Below are 24,699 nucleotides of genomic sequence, written 5' to 3' on the forward strand. Positions count from 1 at the left end.
CTCCCACTGCTGCTGCTGCTAAGTCACTTCAGTCGTGTCCGACTCTGTGCGACCCCATAGACGGCAGCCCACCAGGCTCCCCTGTCCCTGGGATTCTCCAGGCAAGAACACTGGAGTGGGTTGCCATTTCCTTCTCCAATGCAGGAAAGTGAAAAGTGAAAGTGAAGTCGCTCAGTTGTGTCCGACTCTTCGCGACCCCATGGACTGCAGCCCACCAGGCTCCTCTGTCCATGGGATCTTCCAGGCAAGAGTACTGGAGTGGGGTGCCATCTTGAAGCATAAAACCAAACGCTCTTTTCCTACCTCCTTTACAGATAGAGGTGGTCATGAGATTTACTTTCCTGAATAAAAAGTAGGTAAATGAAGCTGGTGTGTTCCTTCTTTCCTCCTACCTTGAACCTAGATGTGACGGTTAGAGCTACAGCAGCCATTCTGCAGCCTTGAGGAAAAGACAAAGAATATAGTGTCAGTCCACTGGGTCGCTAATCCAATGCCAGCAACTTGTCAGAGGTAGTGGACCCTGTGATACGTAGAAAAACAGATACCTTGATGTTTAGGCCACTGGAGTTACACTTTGTTTCTTGCAACCAAATGCAATCCTAACAGTGATGCACTGAGATATAAATGTCAAGACCATGAAGAATACACACAAACAACTGAGGGTGAGACAGCGGAGAAGAGAGCAGGCACTGAGGTCTAACTGGAGGGTTTGAACACCACCTGCTTACATCCTCTGCCAGCTGTGTGAATATGAGCAAATTTAACTGTGCCTCTGTCTCCACATCTAAAAAAGGGATCATAAGAGCACATACTCAGCATTACCATAAGCTGAAAACAAGCCATTCACAGAGAAGGATTTACTACTTGACAGAATAATCCTCAATGTATGTTATTTATTCCTAGAAGTGAATTCTTACCAAAGTCACCCAGAAAAATAGGAATACAGACTAGAATTGATTTAGCCATTGGTTTAAGGATTCTGTGTAATACCCCTGCCTTGGTGCTAAAGGTGAAGCGAGGGGAGGGAAAAGCAAGCATCCAAGGCTTTCTGGAGGATCCACGTCTAGAGTCCAGGTCTGTCTCCTCTGTCTCCTCCTCCCCCTCTTCTTTCCAAGTTCCAGCCACAATGGTCTTCCTTATTAAGCTGAAGCTTCTGCACATGGTTTATTCCACTGCCTAGACCATTCTAACTTTCTGCTTTTGCCTATATAGCAAACTGTTTTACCCCAGTATTCACTCTTCCTGAACCCCTAGGATTGATCTTCAGCTGAGCACATGTTTATTGAGAAAGGAAACTACATTTCCCAGACTCCCTTGGAGCAATGCGGTTATATGACTAACTTACTGGCCATGTGAACAGAAGTGGGATGTGTACAGAAGTGATGTGGGTGACTTCTGGGTTGCACCCTTCCGCTTCCTTCACTCTGGCTGGAGTTGACATGGGGGTACACAGTCTTGATTCACAATGAGGGCAGCACCTGGGATACCAGAGCAACAAGACAGGAGGAGTCTGGGCCCCTGGCATCCTCAGGGACAGAGCTGCCATGCCAAGCTGGGATTTTTACACCACAGAGAAATGGTTGTTGTTTAGTCACTAAGTCGTGTCCAACTCTCTGCAACCCCATGGACTGTAGCCCACCAGGCTCCTCTGTCCATGGGATTCTCCAGGCAAGAATACTGGAGTGGGTAGCCATTTCCTTCTCCAGGGGATCTTCCTGACCCTGGGATCCAACCAGCATCTCTTATGTCTCCTGCACTGGCAGGTGGATTGTTTACCACCAGGGAAGCCCAGAGAGAAATTAGCTTCTATCTTCAGCCACTGTGTTTGGGGTCCTTGTCACAGAGAGCTACATTTATATCCTCACACAATCTCCCCACTCAGGGAGTCTCTTCTTTCCATCCATGGATCAAATAAAACCCCTCCTGCACTCACTGAGCACCACTAAGCCCCACTTCACAGCCTTTCATGGCTATGATTTTCCACTCATTTGTTCAATCTCCCACAAGACTGGAACTCAAGGATGGTGGGGAGCCCTGCTCTGCACATCTTTGGATTCCCAGCATCAAGTTCAGGGCAAGGATAATCAGGAGCCCCTCAGAGAATGCAGACTGAATGGGGCCAGGCCACGGGACCAATGGGCAACAGCTCTGTCCTCAAAGCCCTGGGGCACTGACCCTCAGAGGCTCTGTCTCCTGCCAGGGGCATCCAAGAGGGTGGAACAAGAGCCCCTCTGACACCCATGCAACCTTGCTTCACATCTTCCCCAGATGTCCCTTACACAGAAGTTAAAAAACAAGGCTATCCAACCGCTTAGAAAGGAAACAATTATTAGCAAATTATATAATTAGGCTCATGTTGACATTTCATCTTCAAGTAAATATATTCATTAAAAGTGGGTGGAATCCACCCAGTAAATGAAACACAGAGAACATGTTCATAAAACCTCACTCTTATTTTTAAAAAACATCTTAACATGTGGGATATGCAGAGGAAAGGAAGTGAAAATTAAACTGCCCATAACAGATAATCTCTAGAAGAGCGTAATTTTGGAGGACTGTCACATTTTACTGTACTGGCTCCTGTCTTATTTCATTTTATACTGGATCTCTTGTAACGTCAAAGAAGAGAATACGAGAAAAGTCCCTTTAAGTAATTCAATCATGACCATGTTTACAGTAACTGAAAACCTGGAACTTCCCAAGTATGCATCCGTCAGCAGCTCTCAGCTGTCAGAGCCCACCTTCATCCCTGTGCACTTAGGCACTTAAACACGTCTTCTGAATGCCAGACGACAAAGAAAATCTCCAGAATGAACCTTCCCACCCATCAGCCCAGTTTCAGAGCTGACACCCAACACCCCAGCATGCCTCACCCAGACCCTGACACCCTACAGACACCCTGTAACAGCTGGGCAAATTAGCCTGAATCCTCAGATGCTGGGGACGGAGGTCTGAACCCCTGCGATCAGGCTGGGCTCCATCCTCGTTCTGCCAAGGCCTGCATGAGCCCAGAGGCTGCAGGGAGGTGATACACCAGGAGAGAATCGCCACGGTAGAAACCCCCACGCTACCGCCCACGACCGTCCGTCCCGGTCCCCTCCAGGCCAGCCTCCTTACAGAAACACAGCACGTGCCTGCTGAGCTTTTCGGAGCTTCCTCTACATCCTGCCTCTTTTCTTTCCAAATCTGAGAGATTCGCAGCAAGAGCGTGATCCCCACTTTACAGATGAGGACACTGAGGTTCCCAGAAGTTAAGCAACTGGCCCAAGGTTGCACCAGCCTGGGAACTGGCAGGACCGATTCTCGAGCCTGGGCTCCTGAACCTGGCCTTGAGACCCCAGCCGTATACATCCTTGGCTTTCTCTAGTGCTGCACCCTCCCCTCACCCAATTGGTGGCTTCAGCTACCAATTCTCTGATCCCCCCCCCACCTCCCCCAACTAATATCCATCCTCTTTGGGAATAAGAGGGTCTGACCCAGGGATAAGCCCTCTCTCCAGCCCCTCCCCACCAAATATGCAAATGAACTGGAAGGGGGCCAGCTCTGACTCCAGCATCAAGTGCGAAATGGTCCCCCTAGATCCCCCAGGGATCTCAGTAGACAAAAGTACACTGCTGGTGGGAATGTAAACTGGTACACACACTTTGGAGAACAGTATAGAGATCCTTTTAAAAAACTGAAAATAGAGCTACCATATGACCCAGCAATCCCACTCCTGGGCATATATCTGGAGAAAAACATGGCTCAAAAGGATACATGCACCCCAGGATCACTGCACCACTGTTTACAATAGCCAAGACATGGAAGCAACCTAAATCCCCCCTGACAGAGGAATGGATATCCATACATACAATGGACTATTACTCAGCCATTAAAAAGAATGAAATAATGCCATCTGCAGCAACATGGATAGATCTGGAGATTATTATACTAAGTGAAGTAAGTCAGAAAGAAAAAGACAAATATCGTAATATCACTTACGTGCAGAATCTAAAAACAATAAAATGGTACAAATGCACTTACAGAACAGAAACAGACTCACAGTCTTACAGAATGAATTTATGGTTACGGGGGGAAGGATAGGTTGAGAGTTTGGGACTGACATGTCCACATGGCTATATTTAAAACAGATAGATAACCAGGGCTTCCCCGGTGGCTCAGTGGTAAGGAATCCACCTGCCAATGCCAGAGACTCAAGTTCGATCCCTGATCCAGGAAGAGCTGACATGTCTCGGAGCAGCTAAGCCTGCACGCCACAACTACTGAGCCTGTACTTTGGAGTCTGGGAGCCAAAACAAGAGAAGCCACCGCAGTAAGAACCTTGCTCTCTGCAACTAGAGCAAAGCCCAGGCAGCAACGAAGACCCAGCACAGCCAACAATAAATAAACAATTAAAACAGACAACCAACAAGGACCTACTATAAAATAAATAAATAGATAGATAACTTTAAAAAAGAAAAGAAGGGAGAGCCCCATTGCTCGACCACCCTCAGAGTCTAATTTACCACGTGCCTTTTCTCCTCGGCCCTGGGTGAGTGAAATTGCTTCTGAGGAAGAAGCCTTATCAAAGAGCTCCTGGATAATCTAAATTACCTCCGGGTCACCTTCCCCAGCACCCTGGAGTTTCAGCTTTCCCCTGGGCTTCCGGGTCTCCAGCCTGACAAGGCTGATTAGAGGAACTGGGGAAGGCACTGCCACTAATGTACACGTATCATCTGCTCTAAATAATCACGGAAACAACTACCACAATGATGGGCACCCTCTGAGAGACCCTGCTAGAACCGAGCTACCACTTTCTTAAAAACAAGCTGGGCTTGCTGCAGACAGGAAATAAAACATTTTCAATGATTTTAAATATTCTCTCCACTCCAAACAATATGTTCTAAAGAAGTAAGTCAACAGGCACTACCATATGATATTCATTACAATGTTCTCTTTGAAAGGAAAAAAAAAAAAAAAAGAAGGGGGAAACAGCAACCTAAATGTCAAACCACAGGCACTAATTATGTAAATTACAGTCCACCAATACCAGAAACTACTGCTTGGACATTTAAAGGTATAATTACAAAAGTTGTGCAGGAACATGGGAAAATTCTCACAAGAATAAATGAAAATGCAGGAAAGAAAAGACCACATAACAATCTGGACAAGATTCGGATGTTAACGCACCAACAAACAACGACCGATGGAAAAATATGAACAAAAGAAGCAAGAGTCCCAATATACCGAGTGTGCCCACAAATTAACAGGAAGGAGCAAACCAGAGTAAAAAACGCACAAAAAGGACAATTACATGCACACAAAAGAACACAAGAATCACCAAGGAATATGTCGTAGGATGCTCAACTTCTAACTTCTAAGAGAAATACCGGTGAAAATAAGATATCTTTTCTGTCCATCAAATTGACAGAAGTCAGCCATGTACAGGGCTGGGAAGGAGGCCGAGAAATGGGAATTCCCAGTCCCTGTCGCTAGGAATGGACTTACTACAACCTTTCTGGAAAATAACCAGCCAATGCCCACTGCATATGTGTGTGTTCGGTCATGTCCAACTCTCTGAGACCCCGTGGACTGTGGCCCACCAGGCTCCTCTGTCCATGGGATTTCCCAGGCAAGAACATTGGAGTGAGTTGCCATTACCTGCTCCGGGAGATCTTCCAACCCATGGACTGAATCTGCGTCTCTTGTGTCTCCTGCATTGGCAGGCAGATTCTTTACCACTGCACCACCTGGGAAACCCCAATACTCATTAAAAACTAAAATTTACAGAATTTTAACCCATGGACAAGGATGTTTACTGGAGCATTGTTTACAGAAGCCAAAAAATGGAAAACAATGCAAGCAATGTTATTAACTGGGAAACGGCTAAATCGATCATAACAGATCTATAACTTGGAATATTATACAATAGTTTAAGAATTACTGGTGAGATTATGTGTACTGTCATGGATCATGTTAAGCAAAAATAAAAGGTAGAGTGATGATAATAATATAACCCACTTTATTTTTAAGCATATTATTTATGTTTGTAAACATTTCCATGATTACAGAGAAAGGACAGGAAGAATAGTTTGGTTATTGGTTAGAGAGAGTTAACGCTTTATTTAAATACCTCTATGCTGTTTTCTCATAAGGAGTATCACTCTGTGAACCAGAAAACTCTACAATTAAACTAGAAAGTTTACATGTAAAAAATAAATGTCATGATAAAATAACGTTTATCGTTTTAGCACGATAAAATTATGAGTAAAACTTTTACATGTTGTTGAACTGTTACTGTCAAAGCACTTTTTAAACAAAGAAGTCAAAAGATGTTTAAAATTTAAACATATCTTTTTAAAATTAGAATATAAATCAATCACGCTCTGGACCAAATCCACTGGAAGGATGGTTTAACTGCTGGGCAAAATCCTCTCATACACAAGGAAGCAACATGAGTCTGGTCAATTCCCAGCCTGATCAATGCTTTCAAATGCCATGAGCACAACAGGTACTTAATAAATGCTGGTGAGTCCATTGTGTGTGTGCACTCAGCTGTGTCTGACTCTCTGGGACCCCATGGACTGCAGCTTGCCAGGCTCCTCTGTCCATGGAATTTTCCAGGAAAGAATACCGGAGGAGGTTGCAATTTCCTCCTCCAAGGGATCTTCACGACCCAGGGATCGAACCCATGTCTCTTGCACCTCCTGCGTTGGCAGGCAGATTCTTTATCACTGCGCCACCTGGGAAACCCAGTAAATCCATTAATGGGAGTTTAAACCACAGCTGTCACTTGAGAATCAGAACTATCACATTTCTGACTCTTTGTGACCTCGTGGACTGTAGCCCACCAGGCTCCTCTGTCCATGGGATTCTCCAGGCAAGAATACTGGAATGGGTTGCCATGCCCTTCTCCAGGGGCTCTTGCCAACCCAAGGATTGAAGCTCGGTCTCCCACATTGCAAGCAGACATTTTACCCTCTGAGCTACCAGGGAAGCACATGTATATTATCATATGTGAAAGAGATCGCCAGTCCAGGTTCCATGCAGGAGACAGGGAGCTCGGGGCTGGTGCACTGGGATGACCCAGAGGGATGAGATGGGGAGGGAGGTGGGAGGCGGGTTCAGGATGGGGAACACATGTACACCCGTGGCTGATTCATGTCAATGTATGGCAAAACTACTACAATATTGTAAAGTAATTAGCCTCCAATTAAAATAAATAAATTAAAAATAAATAAATAAAGGAGACTCCAAGAAAAGTAAAGAGAAAGAAAAAAGAACTGTCACATTTCAAAATGCACAGATCCCCCACCGAGCAATTTCTCAGGGGAAACTGACTCTGCTGAGTCATTTACACTTCTCACAGAGAGTACCGAGATGAGCACCCCAGCCTGTCTGAGGCAGCACTGTTCACTGTGCAGAAAACTGGAACCAAAGACCCTGAAAGCAACCCAGGGAGGACTGGGTGAATACGCGGCACAGTCATGTAACAGGAGAGAGTACGGCTGGTAAAGTATTCTTTCTTTTTCTTTCAATTTCCCTGGACTTAGCTCGGACAGAAAAATCAACACTGGTTTCTAAGCGAAAGGAGCAAGATATAGAACGTTATTTAGAATATGAAACTATTCGGGGAGGGAAAAAAGATATTCAATCTCTCCCCGCCCACTCACACTTCATACATATTTGCATATGCTTGAAATTTTCTAGAAGGACACCCAAGAAACTACCATCAATGGTGACATCTGGGAACAGAGCGCAGGGAGGGGAAGTACGGAAACTTTTACTTTCCCTTCATATTCTTCTAGAATACAGCTTTATTCTAGCATTTTTAAACTTTTTTAAAATTTTTATTTTAATCGGAGGATAATTACTTTACAGCATTGTGGTGTTTTTTGCCATGTATCAGCATGAATCAGCCACGAGTGCAGATGCGTCCCCCTATCCTGAACCCCCCTCCCACCTCCCTCCCCACCCCATCCCTCTGGGTTGTCCCAGAGCACCAGCTTTGAGTGCCCTGCTTCATGCCTCGAACTTGCACTGGTCACCTGTTTTAGAAACGGTGATATACATATTTCAATGTTATTCTCTCATATCATCCCATCCTCACTTTCTCCCAGAGCCCAAAAGTCTGTTCTTTACATCTGTGTCTCTTTTGCTGCCTTGAATATAGGATCGTTGTTACCGTCTTTCTAAATTTCATATATATGGGTTAATATACTGTATTGGTGTTTCTCTTTCTGACTTACTTCACTCTGTATAATAGGCTCCAGTTTCATTCACCTCATTAGAACTGACTCAAATGTGTTCTTTCTTATAGTTGAGTAATATTCTGTTGTGTACATGTACCACAACTTCCTTATCCATTCATTTGCCAATGGACATCTAGGTTGCTTCTATGTCCTAGTTATTGTAAACAGTGCTGCAATGAACATTGGGGTACACGTGTCTCCTTCAATTCTGGTTTCCTTGGTGTGTATGCCCAGCAGTGGGATTACTGAGTCATATGGCAGTTCTATTTCCAGTTTTTTAAGGAATCTCCACACTGTTCTCCATAGTGGGTATACCATAAACTTTTTTTAAAGTTGCAACTTTTTATTTATATAATATTTTATTTCTTTGGCTGCAGTGGGTCTGCATGGAGGCATCCAGGATCTTTTAGTTGCGGATCTTTTAGTTGCGGTATCTGGGATCTAGTTTCCTGACCAGGGATCAAACCTGGGCCCCCTGCATTGGGAGCACAGAGTCTTAGCCACTGAACCAAGAGGGAAGTCCCGAAAGTTGTAACTTCTAAAAGATAATTCTTTGAAAGCAATAGCATAATCAAAAGAGTTACTGTGCAAGACCTTCCAGGTCAATTCAACACCTATTTTAAAAAGAAGACTTTTTTAGCAACCCTTTAGAAAGTTATCTTAATCATATAAGAAAATCACCTCATCATGTTAATGGGTCCTAAAAAGCCTTTGGAGGGGAATCAAAGGCAGTGGGGATTTCCAACCTGATCTGACCCTGAACAGTGTGGCCAATGTTCTGAAACAGATAAAAACATATAAACACATAAACTTAATTTTTAAAACCTGAGACCCATTCAAACCTAAATAAATCAGAAGACCATGATATCAGGGAGCAGGTAATAATGTTCCATCTCCCTGCCAAGCTGCAGCAAGCTTCCTCCTTGGAATTTCCAGGCCCTTCTTAGTTGCACAAGTGATTTTATTAGTGCTGTAGGCATTTTGGTAGGAGGCTCCAGGCCAGATTTTCCTTAGATGCGCTCCACAGTTCCTTTGATCACTCCATGCACCTCAGGGCCTTTGCACGTGCTGTCCCCTCTATCTGAGATTCCATTCCCCCAGCCCTCGCACAGCCAGCTTTGCCATGGGTCAAAGGTCAAGAGTCATCTCCTCTGAAAGACCTTCCCTGGCCATACCCCTATCGCAGCTCACACCCTAGTTCATCTCAGTTCATGTCTTTGTGGCATTCGCCGCTATCCAAAATCACTTTGGTCATGCCCAGCATCAGCTCCATGAGAACGTGGGTCTCGTCCGCCTTGTTCATGGCTATATCCCCAGTGTCTAGAACAGTGGCAGTGCATCGCAGATGCTCAACTAATAACACAAGACTGAATAAATGAATGAGTGAGAAATGGCTGTGGGAAGAACAGGAGAACGAATCCAGTTGTAAAGATCACACTCCAGTACTCGGCACCAGGGAAACACAGGCTCTTGCTAACCACTCTCCAAGGAGGAGGGCACTCCAAGCAGGTAGCCAATAAAACATGAAGGAAGATTCTCACAGAGACAATTCACTGAGAGGGAAGGGAAAGTGAAAGTGAAGTCATATCCGACACTTTGCGACCCCATAGACTGTAGCCTGCCAGGCTCCTCTGTCCATGGAATTCTCCAGGCAAGAATACTGGAGTGGGTTGCCATTTCCTTCTCCAGGGGATCTTCCCGACTCAGGGATCACACCTGAGTCTCCCGCATTGCAGGCAGACGCTTTAACCTCTGAGCCATCAGGGAAGCCGAGAGGGAAGGGAGAAGCCTCATAAAACCTCAATTACTGCCTGAGGGCCGGACGCCACCCTCCCTGGACATCTAGACCCATTTTCCAGGACCTGGCAACCTCCCCCGCGGAGATGCAATCCCACAATTAAACCAAGGGGACACTTAAGTAGAATCTCCACTTTGCAACTGTCCACCTCTCCTGGAGCAGTTTAAGATGCAGGAGCAGCTGATCTCTCTAGACAGGCACTTCACTCTGAGGCCAAACCTTCACACCACCCCACCCTTTCCCACCCCTCTCCCCAGCCAGAATGGATTAGGGAAGAGCAGCCCCAGATGGAAACAGGCAGGCAAACAGCATGAAAACAGCTGCAGTCTCCTTCTCTGGCTAATTGGAGTTTAACCCTCTTCGCATCTCATTAAGCTTCTCCACGGCAACCCCAATAATCCAATTACGTGAGGTGTTCAATAGCCTAAAAACTCAGGGGGCTGCGGGTCGAGGCAAAAGTCTTGCCCCAGATTTCTTCTCCGGCTTCCTCCACATCAATGGCTGTGGGACTTCCCCACCCAGGGGACAGGTGACAACATCTGGAGATATTTTTGTTGTCACAACAGGGAGAAGGTGCTACCGGCATCTCATGGGGAGAGACCAGGGCTGCTGCTGAACAGCCTACAATGCCCAGGGCGGCCGCACAACAGGGAATTACCTGGCCCAAAAGGTCCAGCATGTCCAGGCTGAGAAACTGCTCTACACCTGCCAGCCCTCCCGTACGGGGGGTTCCTCATGGCCCAGCTTTGTCAAGATAAGTCGAGTCCCATGCCTTCAACACAAAAGACCTGTCTGTCCCATTACCAGGTAAGGCTGGGGGAAACACTGGCCTCAGGAAGTTCAAGTCCTTGTCAGTATCCCAAAACACTTGTTGTTGTTCAGTCGCTCAGTCGTGTCCAACTCTTTGTGACCGTATAGACTGCAGCACACCAGACTTCCCTGTCCTTCACTATCTCCTGGAGTTTGCCCTAACTCATGTCCATTGAGTCAACGATGCCATCCAACCATCTCATCCTCTGTCTTTCCATTCTCTTGCCTTCAATCTTTCCCAGCATCAGGGTCTTTTCCAATGAGTCTTCTCTTCACAGCAGGTGGCCAAAGTATTGGTGCTTCAGTTTCAGCATCCGTCCTATCAGTGAATATTCAGGGTTGATTTCCTTTAGGATTGACTGGTGGGCTCTCCTTGCAGTCCAAGGGACTCTCAAGAGTCTTCTCCAGCATCATAGTTCAAAAGCATTTTACTAGCCGTTTATTTCTTTCCGCAAAAGGTCCAGGCAAGTTTTTATGGGCTAGCATGTTACTGACCATTAAGATCTGATGAAATCTAGGCCATATCCCACCATGAAAATCTGGAGCCAACACACAAAACCAGACGCTTGCTTCAAATTCCCTGGGCATTGATAATTTGTTTATCCAGCCCCCTCCTGCCAACACGACCAAGCCAGACAGAGCAACACCAAACTGGTGAGCCAGATCAGCCCCAGTCATCTCACCAATGGGCTTCAAAGCAGGAGACACTGACTCAAACACCTACAGGTCCAGGTGGGCTCCAGCAATGAAGGAAGCAGACCAAGGGAGAAAGCACAAAGGGAAAAAGGCAATGGATGCCAAGCCTTAGAAGTAAAGTAGCAATAAGGAGGGGAAGGAATTGTGCCAACCTGGAGCCAGCCTATTCTGGCAGGCTGCTCCGTCGGAGGGGGCAGCCCCAGCCGACAACCCACGACGTACAAGCGAGGGCCCTCATGCAATCAGATCTCCTGATTTTCCAAAAGTCAGAAACGCAGATCGTTCCATGAATTCTTCCCATCAGTAAATATCAGCAATCACAGTAATTCCACGTTAAAATAAAGCCAGAGCAGAACACTATCGAGCTAGATCTAATCCCTCAATGGAACTTGTACCTCAAGACACTCAAATTCAAACGTTAATTGCACCTACTATATGTGCAACGTACTGAGTCCTGGAAAAAGAGAGGCCAGGCTCAGTTCTCAACTTTGCAAGACGAAACATAAGCAGTCAGATGTGGAATCTGGAAGGCTCAGTCCACCTGGGTTTCCATTCCACACAGGTGAGGGTCTATTTCATCCTTAGAAGACTCTGGGAAGAGGCTTCAATCCAGCTCAAAAGTCACTCCAAAGCCTCCTGTCGTTCATTCATTATTTACTGAGAATCTACTATGTTCCAGGCACTGAGGCTGGGATTACAGCCATAAGAAGAACCACAGGCAAAAACCCCTTCCCCTGTGAAGCTGACCTTTTGGTGGGAGTTTACAGACAGTAAACAAAATAAGTAGACTTATTTTGGCAGTAAGTGCTGGGTTGAGGGGTTGGAGGGAGCCACAACGAAACAGCAGGGAGTCCAGGAAAGGCTGCTTGGGCTGACACTGGAACAAGGATCTGAAAGTCCACAAGCATTCTGGGCAGGGGAAACAGCAAGTGCAAAGGCCCCAAGGCAGCCAGTTCTGGAGCAAAGGGAGACAGACAGTGTGGTCAGAGAGGTGAGGGATCAGATGCTCTTAGGCCCTGTAAGTTTCTCTGAGGCCCTCTGGCTTTTTCCCTGAGGGATGCAAGGAGTCGCTGCAGGGTATAGGGCAGAAGCGGGAGAGGGTCTGAGCTGCATCTTTAACAGGATTCCTCTGGCTACAGGGCTGAGACAGACTGCGGGGTCAAGGAGGGTAGCAAGGAAAGCACTGGGGTGGGAACAGCCAGCTGCAGGATTGAGGCTGTGATGGCTCTGGCCAGAGAGGAAGGCAAGGAGGCAGTGAGAAGCAGGCAGATTTGGAAACATTCTGAACAGGCAACAGGATTTGCTGATCAGATGTGGAATGGGAGGCAAGGAGGGGAGTCACGGCTGATACAGGGTTTGGGCCTGAACTTCTGGGGCAGAGCTGCCCTGGTCAACTGAGACGGGCAGGGCTGGGGCAGTCAAAGGTGGGAGGGCATAGGGGGAACGGGAGGGAGACCTCTAAGTTCATCGTGGTGGCAGTGGCTTAGTTGCTAAGTCATATCTGATTCTTCATGATCCCATCGACTGTAGCCCGCCAGGCTCCTCTGTCCCTGAGATTTCCCAGGCAAGGATACTGGAGTGGGTAGCCAATCGTTTCTCCAGGGGATCGTCCTGACCCAGGGAAGGATACTGGAGTGGGTAGCCAATCGTTTCTCCAGGGGATCGTCCTGACCCAGGTCTCCTACATTGCAGGCAGACTTTTTACTGTGAGCCTCCAGGGAAGCCCAAGTTCTGCGTGGGACATGGTAAACTAGCGACACCCAGGTGGAGATGTCGGTTCCAAAAAGCTGAGAATGTGAATGGAAAGAGAGATTTTTCATTCACCATCACGTTCCAAAGGTAAAGCTACCCAAACAGAGCCTGTCCAGCGGGGAGAAGGAGACTAGCTTCGCCCTGCCGGGTCATTTCAGAGAATCCCCTTTTCTCCTCCCAAAGCCATTTACCTTGTCATGCTGCCATTCTGGGCCTCAGCTGGGGTGGACAGAGGGGACGACCCCACCAGTTTCAGGGGCCCTGTGACTCTGGAGAAGGAAATGGCAACCCACTCCAATGTTCTTGCCTGGAGAATCCTAGGGACGGGGGAGCCTGGTGGGCTGCCGTCTCTGGGGTTGCACAGAAGCTACTTAGCTGTGGCTCTAGTCCGCATGGGAAGAGGAGACCAGAAGGAGGGGCAGATGCAGAGGAGAGAAACTGGAGGAAAGCACAAAAGTGATGCGTCTAAAAACCCACAGGAAGCTTAAAGGAAGGAGAAAAAAATTGGCTCTTTCTACATTATAGTGAAGCCACAGGGAGTTAATTACGCCAGAAATTAGACTGACGCCAAGGTCAGACCTTACCCCAAGGAGAATTTCAAATGGCTTCTAAAATACTTTTGGGGACTTCCGTGGTGATCCAACGGTTAAGACTCCAAGCTTCCAGCGCCAGGGGTGTGGGTTCAATCCCTGGTCAGGGGAACGAAGATCCTACATATTGTGCAGTGTGGCCAAAAAATTGAAAAAATAAAACACTCCTTTTCTCCTACCTTTTGGCAACCAAACTGAATATTCAGGGGGTTACTGAGGTGGAAGAAGTCTCAGGGCATCTCCGAGGCAAATATCAACACCAGGACCAAATGATTAGCAGGACTCCATGAACCATGACACAGAGCCACCAATCCGTTCACTCCCTGCAGCAGCAACTACAGTAGCAAAAATTACCTAGAGAATTCCAGCTAGTGCATCACTTAAATTTACCGAGGGACACCTGTATAGCAGGGCTTCCCTGGCGGCTCAGTGGTAGACAACACGACTGCAAAGCAGGAGAGGCAGGTTCAATCTCTGGATTCAGAAGATCCCCTGGAGAAGCAAACGGCAATCCACTCCAGTAGTCTTCCCTGAAGAATCCCATGGAAAGGGGAGCCTGGGTGGCTATAGTCCATGGGGTCGCAAGAGTTGGACACGACTTAAAGAGATTAAACCACCAAACACCATACTAATTGTATACCAAGCAACAACATCCTAAGTACCTGCCAAGGATTTGCTTGGTACTGTGTTAACATCCCCATTATTCAGGCGTGGAAACTGAGGCATGGAGTGGGGGGGAGTGATTTGCCCAGGGAGTAGAGCCAGGATTTGAACTCTAGGGATCCAAGCACTGCTCAGAGCCGCCATACTCCACTGCTTACTGACTTGTCACTTACGTTTCAACATTTTCTGATTTTTCTACACTGGACTTGCAATAATAAACAATTTTTTGTTAAAAAATTAGCTTGCAAGGGGAGGCCCAGGCCTATTTGCCCAACCATCATTCAAACATCAGCCACAAAACAGCCCTTCCCACCTGCCCCACATCAAGCACCCTCAAAAAAAAAAAAAAACAAACCCAGGGCTGGTGAACTTGGCCCCTATTTTCCATTTAGATAACCAGGTTCCTCTTTTTTCATCCCAGAGCATTTGCCTGGGTGAAGGTGGTAAGTCAGCCAAACCCTCACCATGGGTTATTTCCACATCGTGTGGTTTTTCTGGCCCTTTCCTGGGGCTCAGAAGCAGGCAGACTCAGGAACAAAACTCTGATTAGAGTCTCAGGTGGGCTAGTCGCGTTGATTTCTAAACACATGACCTTGGTCAAGAGAGGAGCCAGGCATGACCGGATGGATGGCCCAATCCCATGCCCCAGCTTAAGAAAAAGTTGGTCCAAAGGAAGGACCAGCAAATTGAAATACACAACTTCATCTCTGGAAAGAAAGCAATAACCACTGTTTACCTCTGTGCAGGGCATGGGCTGAGTGGCTTGCACAGATGAACTCATTTTACTCTTCAAAACAACTGCAGGAGGTTGAGACTGGGGGGGCCCACACCCCTATTTTACAGATGAGGAAGCTGAAGCACAGACAGACATAGTGGCTTGCCCAAGATCACATAGTTACCTAGTGGCTGGCAGGTTAGTCTCTCCTGGCCTTGAGTGGGTGCCCTGGGAAACACAGAAGTCACCTGCTTTTGATTACACTCGGTTTCTCAGCCTACCTGGAAGTGCTCATGCCCCCGCTGCCTGCATTCAAACCCTGGTTCCAGGGCACCTTGAGAAACTGGGACAACCAGTGAGTCCAGAAATCCAGAGGGAGGAAGGGCAGAGGAAAGTCTGCAAGGCCAAAGACTGGCAGGGAGATGGAGGGCCTGGCAGAAGGGAAAGCCAACCACCTGGCAATTTCTGTAGCAAAAGTCCTTGCAGGAGAAAAATAAAAAACAAAACACACAACTGATTTCCTCAGATGAGCTTCTTCAACTAAATAGAGGACACCCCCAAACCCATTCATTGTTGGAAAACCTGATGCCATCCATCAACTGCCAGTTGCCATCAATAAAATACATCCTGGTGAAGAATTCATGGTCACCTATTTTATCCCCTCTGTAATTCAGAACAAAATAAACAAGGAAATTCTCCAGTATCACAGCAACATTAGGCCAGATCCCCATCTGATTCTTGCAGAAATAATCTTGTTGTTGCCACACTGGGTACTGGGAGCAAGGACTCCTCAGATTTTCCTGTCTCTGCTAAGTACAATACTACTTTGCAAGTAAGTCTGCTCCCCAATCAATCCTGGACCTTGCGTGTAAAGCATCTGTACTATTTCCAGCCCCCGAGTAAATCCCGTTGGCCTGAAAATGTGAGACACAGCCAGATGTGTGTGGTTGTTCTAACAAGTGATACCTACCGCCCCCATCCCCCCAATAAACCCTTCCCATGGGGCCCTCGAAGATGACTTATCAACACTCCAAATGCAGCCTTCGAGGAGAGGACCACAAAACAGAACAAGAAGGTATTTGGAGATGCTAATCACTGGCTCCAAAGAACCAGGGGTGTTTCCTGATTCCTAAACAAAAGTGGGAAAACTATCCTGCCCAGGTGTGCCTACTGTTAATAATCAAGAGAGTAGGACACAGAAGTGCTTCCTGTAACAAAGAGGCAAATCGCATTAGAGAGAAACTGAAGCCCAAGACACTGGGGATTAAGCCAGAGTGGCCTCCGGAGACCCGGCCAGCCTCAACAGCAAAGATTCAGAAGGAAGCTGGGGTTGGTCCCCACACAGAGGAGCCGCGGGTCTCAGGTGTGGAACGGCACAAAATCCACTGGTACCAGGACCCTTGGGTATCCTCAGCTGATCCCCAAATCTGACCCCAGGGTCAAGCAAGTCAGGGCGGGGGTGAGCAACCCCACCTTCTTTCCTGGCTATTCCTGAAACTTCCCTAATTCTTCCCCTATCCCCTCAAACTTGCCCCCCCCCCAACCCAGACCCACAGTAATTAAATCGAAATAAAGTAAAAGATGTCAAAAACATGTAACCACAGGAAATTAACGTGTATGCAAAACAACTGGGGAGGGGGCAAACCTCAAGTCAGCCACTGGAAGCCCCTTTCCACAGTCTGAGCCCCTCCCCAGCTCAGCCCTTTGGCAACCGGGTGTTTGTGAAAGCGGGGTTCCAAGCCACAAAGGAGATGGGGGAACTTAAGCAGGGAGACACCCCCCATCTCTGGCGTCTTCGTCCGTGGAAGGTTATTTTCAAGTGGAGGGGGAACCTCAGAGAAGAAAGGGCCCCTCTTCTCGGCCCCCTCTCCCAGGCTCTGGCCCCTCACCTTTCCCAAAAAGCCGGAGAGCCGGGCATTTGCAACCCCTCCCCAACGCCCTGCTTCCCTGGAACCCAGTCACCCAAGTTTTCCGCCCCCATCAGCTGCGCTCCCGAAGGGGGCCGGCTGAGGGCAGGGTGGGGAGCAGGCCCCGCCAGGCCGGCTGCGGGGAGGGGAGCGCGGCGTTCGGGGTGGCAAGGGACCCCGGGACCGCGGGCCCAACCCGCCCGAGCCCGGCGCTTCCCTCCGCCGGCCGGCCTCCCAGCCCCCCGGCCGCCCTCCCTGCCGCTCCCGCTCGCGTCCGCCGGCCCCACGCGATCCGAGCGGCCGCCGAGCACGTACCCAGAAGGTGTCGGAGCCATCGACGCTGCAGAAGTCCCGGAGCGCCATGCGGCCGGCTCGGGCACGGCGGGCGGCGGCGGGCGGACGGGCCCGGCTGCTGGCGGCGGCGGCGGCGGTGGCGGCGAGGGCGGGAGGCAGCGACGGAGGGAGCCGGGGCCGCAACGCCGCCTGGTTGGCCGGCGCGTCACGGGGATGCGGCGGCCCCGCCCCGCCCGACCCCGCCCCGCTCACCTCGCCCGGCCCGCGTGGGCCACGCGGAGAGGCTGCACGCTAGACCTTGCGGCCGCCAGGACCGGACCCCCGCCCTCCCCAGGCGCCCGATCCCACCCCCACCATACCCCCATCAGAGGCTCGGGAAAGACCGAGCGCGACCCTTCTGTCCAGACCCCAGACCAGTTTTCAAATCCTGTTGTAGCAGCATCGAGAAGACAGCAACAGTAATAGAAACCAGCAGGAGCAAAAATATGCACTGATCCCTCTATGAGCGCAGAGCGCCAGAGTCCTCATTGGACTCTGTTGTGACTCCGTTTTCACGAAGGAAGAAAACTGAAGGCAGAGAGGTTGAGTGACTTCAGGGTCCTCCGGGCTAACCCAGCCTGCTGGCTCAAGAGCTGACTGGGAAACTGCAGGAGTTGGATACTCAATCTAATCTGCCCTGTACAGATGGAGAAACTTAGGTTCAGAGAGGTGAAGCGACTGACCCAAGGACACACAGCTGACAAATAGCAGAAGTTGGACCAGCCTGACTCAAGGCCTGAAGACTCCAAACTCTATCCCGAACAACTCTGTGCAGAGAAGCTTCGCATTTTCTCCACTCTCTCTATAGCACTCAGGAAATAACCAGGCTATTATCCTCACCTTTGAAGTCAAGAAAGGGAGGCCTAGAGATACAGTAAAAATTAATAAGCATTCACAATCATGGGGCTTCTGAAGGCTGAGTTAGCAATGAACTTGAACTAACTTGTGAAATGCTCACTAGAACCCCAAGAGGTAAGTACTGTTATTATCCCCATCTTGCAGTTGAGGAGACTGAAGCCCGGTGAGGCAAGAGTACTTTGTCAGGGATAGTGTAGACAGTAAGTGGCCTAGGTCCCCCTCAGGGTGAGTGGATTTTTATGGGATAATTACTTTCAGGTAAGCTCTTTGGGCTGTTGCTTTGACATTTATAGTGAACAAATACTTACTGAGCATTTACTATATGCTGGGTCTTGCTAGAAACAAGACAAAGTTTCTGCTCTTATAATGCTTTTATAAAGAATTGGGGTTTCTTGGGGGGGGGGTTTGTGGGGTTTCTTGTGAGGGTTTAAGTGCGTGGTTTTTTTTTTGTTTTTTGTTTTTTATTGATGGGAGGAACAGGTTAATCAAATGATCACATAAAGAGTATTTAACTGTGATAAAACCTAAGAAGAAAGTAGAAGTAAGAGGGTTTTAAAGGATCCTGGCCTACTGGCAGTGGAAGTCAGGGAAGGCTGCCTGGAGGAAGAATCTTTTGAGCTGAGGAAACAAGTGATGAGTCTGGTTTCATGGGGTCTGAGCTGTGTTCTGGGATAAGAAAATAGTTTGTGGAAAACCATGTAGCAGGACAGAGCAAGTCCCTGGAGGAACCTGAAGACAGGAATCCAGGGAGAGAAGCAGAAAGGGCTCATCTTTGGCAGGAGGAATCAGGAGGGCCCAGAGTGTGCAGGGCCATGTTGCCCAGGGGAGAGATTTCAGCCTGGTCCCATGAGTGATGGGGAGCCACTGATGGATTTTAAGCAGGGCCCAAGATGGTCAGATTTATTTCCATTTTTACACAAATTCTTTATTCATCCATTCTTCCAACAAGTATTTACTGAGCAAACATATGAAAAGGTGCTCTCCATCATTAGTCATCAGGAAATTACAGGTAAAACCCCAGTGAGATACCATTACACACCCACCAGAATGACTAAAAGGAAATCACTAAATCTTCTCACAGCTGTTACAGCATGACTGAAACTGTAGTGGAAGTGTAAATTGGTTCAACCACTTTGGAAAACCATTTGGCAGTTTTTCCTAAAGCTAAACATGCAAGTACACAGTGACACAGCAATTCCATTTCTCAAAGGAGTGCTTACGTCCACAAAAGACATCTACCAAAAAAGTTCAGAACAGCTTTATTCAGATACCCCAAACTAGAAACAACTTGTCAAAAGGATGAATGAACTGTGGCATATTCACACAAGAGAGTATGAGAGAGCAAAAAAAAAAAAAAAAACAAAGCATCGAGCGACTAGTGCATGTAACAATATGGACAAATCTCACAACATGTAATAAGGAACAGAAAAAGACAAGCACAAAAGAGTATATTTCTCATGATCACATATAGATAAAGGTCAAACACAAGCGAAAACTAATAGATGTTGATTGACATCAGAATAATGGTTACTGTTAGGGAGTATGATTAGGAAGGCGTACAAGAGAGCCTCCTGGAGAGCTGAAAATGTCCTTAACTTGATCTGGTGGTCATTAGGTGGTTTTTACCTACATACACAACATTTTAAAATTCATTGAGATGGACACTTTACTTTGCTCTATAAAACTTATACCTTAGGGGACTCCCTGACAGTCCAATGGTTAAGACTACATGCTTCCACTTCAGGGCACAGTTTCAATCCCTGGACGGGGAACTAAGATCCCACATGTCACACACTGCAACTAAAAAAAAAAGTTAGACCTTACGTGAAAATTTAATGAGGCTTCCCAGGTGGCGCTAGTGGTAAAGAACCTGCCTGCCAATGCAGAGACATGGATTCAATCGCTGCATCAGGAAGATCCCCTGGAGGAGGGCATGGAAACCCACTTCAGTACGCTTGCATGGAGAATCCAATGGACAGAGGAGCCTGGCAGGCTATGGTCCATAGAATCGCAAAAGAGTCGGACATGACTGAAGGGACCTAGCATGCACACACGCACATATACACACAAGACACATTTTTAAATTCATTGAGCTGGCCACTTAAGGAAGCTATGCTTTGCTCTATAAGTTATACCTTAGGAAACTCCTTGATGTTTCAGTAGTTAGGACTCTGTGCTTCCACTGCAGGAGGCACAGTTTCAACCCCTGGTCAGGGAACTAAGATCCTGCGTGCCATACAGTGTGGCCAAAACAAACAAACAAAGTTATATCTTATATGAAAATTTAATATAGAAAATAAGTATAGAAATTAAAAATATTTATTGGTGCCTGCCATATATGTGCTGTAGACACATCAGTGAACAGAACAAGGATCTCTGCCTTCCTGAGGAGCAAGCAGAAGACAGACCAAACAAATGAGGTTTCTGTTTTCCAGGAGCAGAAACTGGGGTTTAGAGGGATGAGGTAACTTGCCCACGATCCCACAGCTGGGATGTGGCAGAGAGGAGGCCCAGCCCTGCTCTTAACTGCCAAGCCCTCCCCGCACTTCTTTTCAGCCACAAACTCAAAAGTCTTCCCCTCCCCTTCTTTCCAAGCCCCTTCCTTCCTCTCTGCAGCCCTGGAACAGTAATGAACACCCTTAGACCCAGAGGCTCTGGGCCCTAGGCCAAACCCACCCAATGAAAGCAAACAAAATAAATTGATGGTGAAAATGCAGGATCTCAATTTCAAGTATCAGCTGCCCTGGTAGACCATGAGTTCAGTGAATCATATATGAAGAAGGCCAGAGAGATCCTTTTTATTTTTCTCTGGAATCGGAAACTCCTGTTCCTGTTCATTTATTTCACAGGACTTTTCATTATTTGTAATCATCTAATTATTTGCGCCATAGAGGCCTCCCTAGCCATACTGGAAGCTTCCAGCTCCTGATATCTCTCACCTGGACTACTGTACCAGCCTTCTCCCTGGTCTCCCATCCCTGTCCCTCCCCACTGTGATCAAAGCTCAACATACCAACCAGGGGTGCGGGGTAGGTCCTATTAAAACAAGAAAGCAACACCCTTGTGTAAAGTTCCCCTGGCCTCTTATTGTGCTTAGTACAAAAGTCTATGGGATGTGATCCAGCCATTCCATTTCTGGGTAGACACCCAAAAGAAGTGAAGGCAGGAACTTGATATTCACACACCCATGTTCATAGCAGCACTGTTCACAATAGCCAAGAGGCAACAGCACCCCAGGTGTCCATCAACAGATGAATAAAGAAAACATCATCTACAGGCAATGGAACATTATTCAGCCTTAAAAAAGGAAAGAAATTTTCACACATGCTATAGGGATGAACTTTGAAGTCTTCAGTTCAGTTCAGTTGCTTAGTTGTGTCCAACTCTTTGCGACCCCGTGGACTGCAGCACGCCAGGCTTCCCTGTCCACCACCAACTCCCGAAGCTTGCCCAACTCACATCCATCAAGTCAGTGATACCATCCAATCATCTCATCTTCTGTCCTCCCCTTCTCCTCCTGCCTTCAATCTTTCCCAGCATCAGAGTCCTTTCCAATGAGTCAGTTTTTCGCATCAGGTCACCAAATTTTGGAGCTTCAGCTTTAGCTGAAGACATTATGTTACGTGAAATAGGACAGTCAGAAGAGGAGAAATATGGGATGAATCCACGTACATGAAGCTCCCAGAGTAGTCAATCTCACAGAGAGAGAAAGTGAAATGGTGGTTGCCAGGGGTGAGGGACGTGCTGGGGACTTGATGTTTAATGGGCGCTGAATTTCTATTTGACAGTTGGACAACAATATAAATATAATTAATGCCACAGAACTAACTGTACACTTAAAACGGTCATAAAATGTATCATTTTATGTTGTGTACATTTACTACGATTAAAAAAAAACGTGAGGAAAAGGAGCAAGAAACTTAAAAAATCCTGAAATTCCCTGGTGGTTGAGAATCTCAGTCTCTTCCAGTAGTTGAGAATCTGCTTGCCAGCACAGGGGATTCGGTTCGATCCCTGGTTCAGAAAGATTCCACATGCCATAGGGCAACCAAGCCGGTGTGCCATACCTCCTGATCCGGGCTCTAGAGTCTGTGCTTCACAACAAGAGAAGCCACCACAATGAGAAGCCGCTCGCCTCAACTAGACAACAGCTCCTGCTCGCCAGAACTACAGAAAGCCCACGCGCAGCAATGAAGACCCAGTGCAGCCAAAAATAAAATAATAAAATTTATTTTAAAAAACAAACAAACACACCTACTAGGCCTCTGTGACCTGGTCCTTACCCATCCTTGTCATCTTTTCTCTTGTTAAAATTTAATTTATTTTTGGCTGTGCTCTCTGTTGCTGCTCAGGATTTTCTCTAGCTGCAGTGCACAGGTTTCTCTTGTTACGGAGCACGCACTATCTAGGGTGCACGGGCTTCGTAGTTGTGGCGAATGGGCTCAGTACTTATGGCTCCAGGCTCTAGAGCACAGGCTCAGTAGTTGTGGCGCGTGGGCTTAGTGGGATGTGGGCTCTTCCCGGATCAGGGATCGAACCTGTGTCTTTTGCATTGGCAGGCGGATACTTTACCTCTCAGCCACCTGGGAAGCCCCCCAATGTCATCCTGAACCCCTTTGTCCTCAGTCACTGTGCTTCTGCAGCCACACTGAGAGCTTTCTGTTTCTTGAACCCCCCACCAAGCTCATCCCACCTCCAAATCTTTCCCCTGGCTGATCCTTCTACCTGGAACGCTCAGCCTCTGGAGCCTCACGTAGCCCAGGCTCCCCTTAGACAGGCTTAGCCACCATCCCCTCATCTCACCCCTGCTCTAACGCAATCTGAAACTTGTCATTGGTTCTTCCTCCTTCTACAATGAGAGCATGACTTCGTCTTCCTTCCCATTTCAGTCAGCAAATATTTATTGCCAGCCTGTGTTCTGAGCAGGAGGTAACAAACTACCACCAGCCACCTGTTTGTGCAAATAAAGTTTTATTGGAACACAGTCCCACATGTTTTCTTATAGCTGTTACAACCTTGGAGCTGGGTAGTTATAACAGAGCTCTCATGGTCATAAAGCCTGAAATGTTTTACCGACCTCTGGTCCAGAAGTTTGGGCTACATCGGAGAGCAAAATGTACCAAACTTCCCCACCCATACCATGGAGCTGAAATCCTCGTGGGAGAGAGAAGGAGATTTACCTATTTACAAGGCAAATGGGACAATATAATATAGATGACTTAGGACAGTCAAATGCTAAGAAGGAAAATATAAAGTATGGGTCTGGAGAGTGAGTATTTAGATGGAGTGATGCAGGAAGGGGCTTCCCAGGCGGTGCAGTGGTAAAGGGTCCACCTGCCAATGCAGGCGACACAGAGACGTGGGTTCCATCCCTGGGTCTGGAAGGTCCCTGGAGAAGGGAATGGCAATCCACTCCAGTGTTCTTGCCTGGAAAATTCCATGGACAGAGGAGCCTGGCAGGTTACAGTCCACTGGGTCACAAAGAGTCGGACATGACTGAGGAAGCATGATGTGGGAAGACGGGCCGAGAAGTGGTATTTAAGTAAATGCATGAAGAGGGAGCAGTAAATGAAAGGTCTGGGCTGAAGCCTGACAGTCAAACAACAGCAGAGAACCAGTGGGGCTGGAGTGGAGATGAGGCCTGTTCACAAAGGGCCTCGTAGCGAAGACCTGGGTTATCCTTGGAGTGAAGCAGAAGGTCACGGGAAGGAATTGAGTGGAGGAGCTGGAGTGACTTGATTTTTATCAGCATCATTCAGGCTGCTGGGTGGAAAATAGACCGTGATAAAAAATGTCAACTGTCCTATTAGTAAATAAAGAATGTGTGGTCATCAAGCCATCAGCTACTGCAGCCACCTCCAGCTGTGTACCTGGGGGGGCAGGGGTCAGGGTGGCAAAAAGCTGAATACTGACCCTATCAGTGTCCTGTTAGTTAAGGTGCCTATCAAAGGAATGATTTCAAGGAGCCCAGATTCTTGCATCTTCCCATACATAGAGAGGCACTAAATCCTTTAATTTGGAATATCTAGTTTTCTTTAGTTTACAATAATCTTCTGATGTTCAGACTACCTGCAGTTTGTAGCAAAACCTCTATGTAACCTGGCTCCTCCCCTACTTCCCAGGAGCAGTTCTGCTAGGGTTACTTGAGGTCCTGCCTCCTGGGCTTAAATCTGAAAAATTTCTGCCGAATACATCATAACACTCAACGTTGAGATTGAGTGTATTCTTTCCAGTCAACAGCTCAAAGAGATCAAGGAATAAAGGGGTTAATATCAGCCTGGACAGCCAAGTGGACCCGAGGTCCTTTCTGAAAGTACACAGTTGAATAATTGTGGACCATTGTATT

This window comes from Capricornis sumatraensis, chromosome 3, assembly GCF_032405125.1.
Source record: "Capricornis sumatraensis isolate serow.1 chromosome 3, serow.2, whole genome shotgun sequence".
NCBI lineage: Eukaryota > Metazoa > Chordata > Mammalia > Artiodactyla > Bovidae > Capricornis > Capricornis sumatraensis.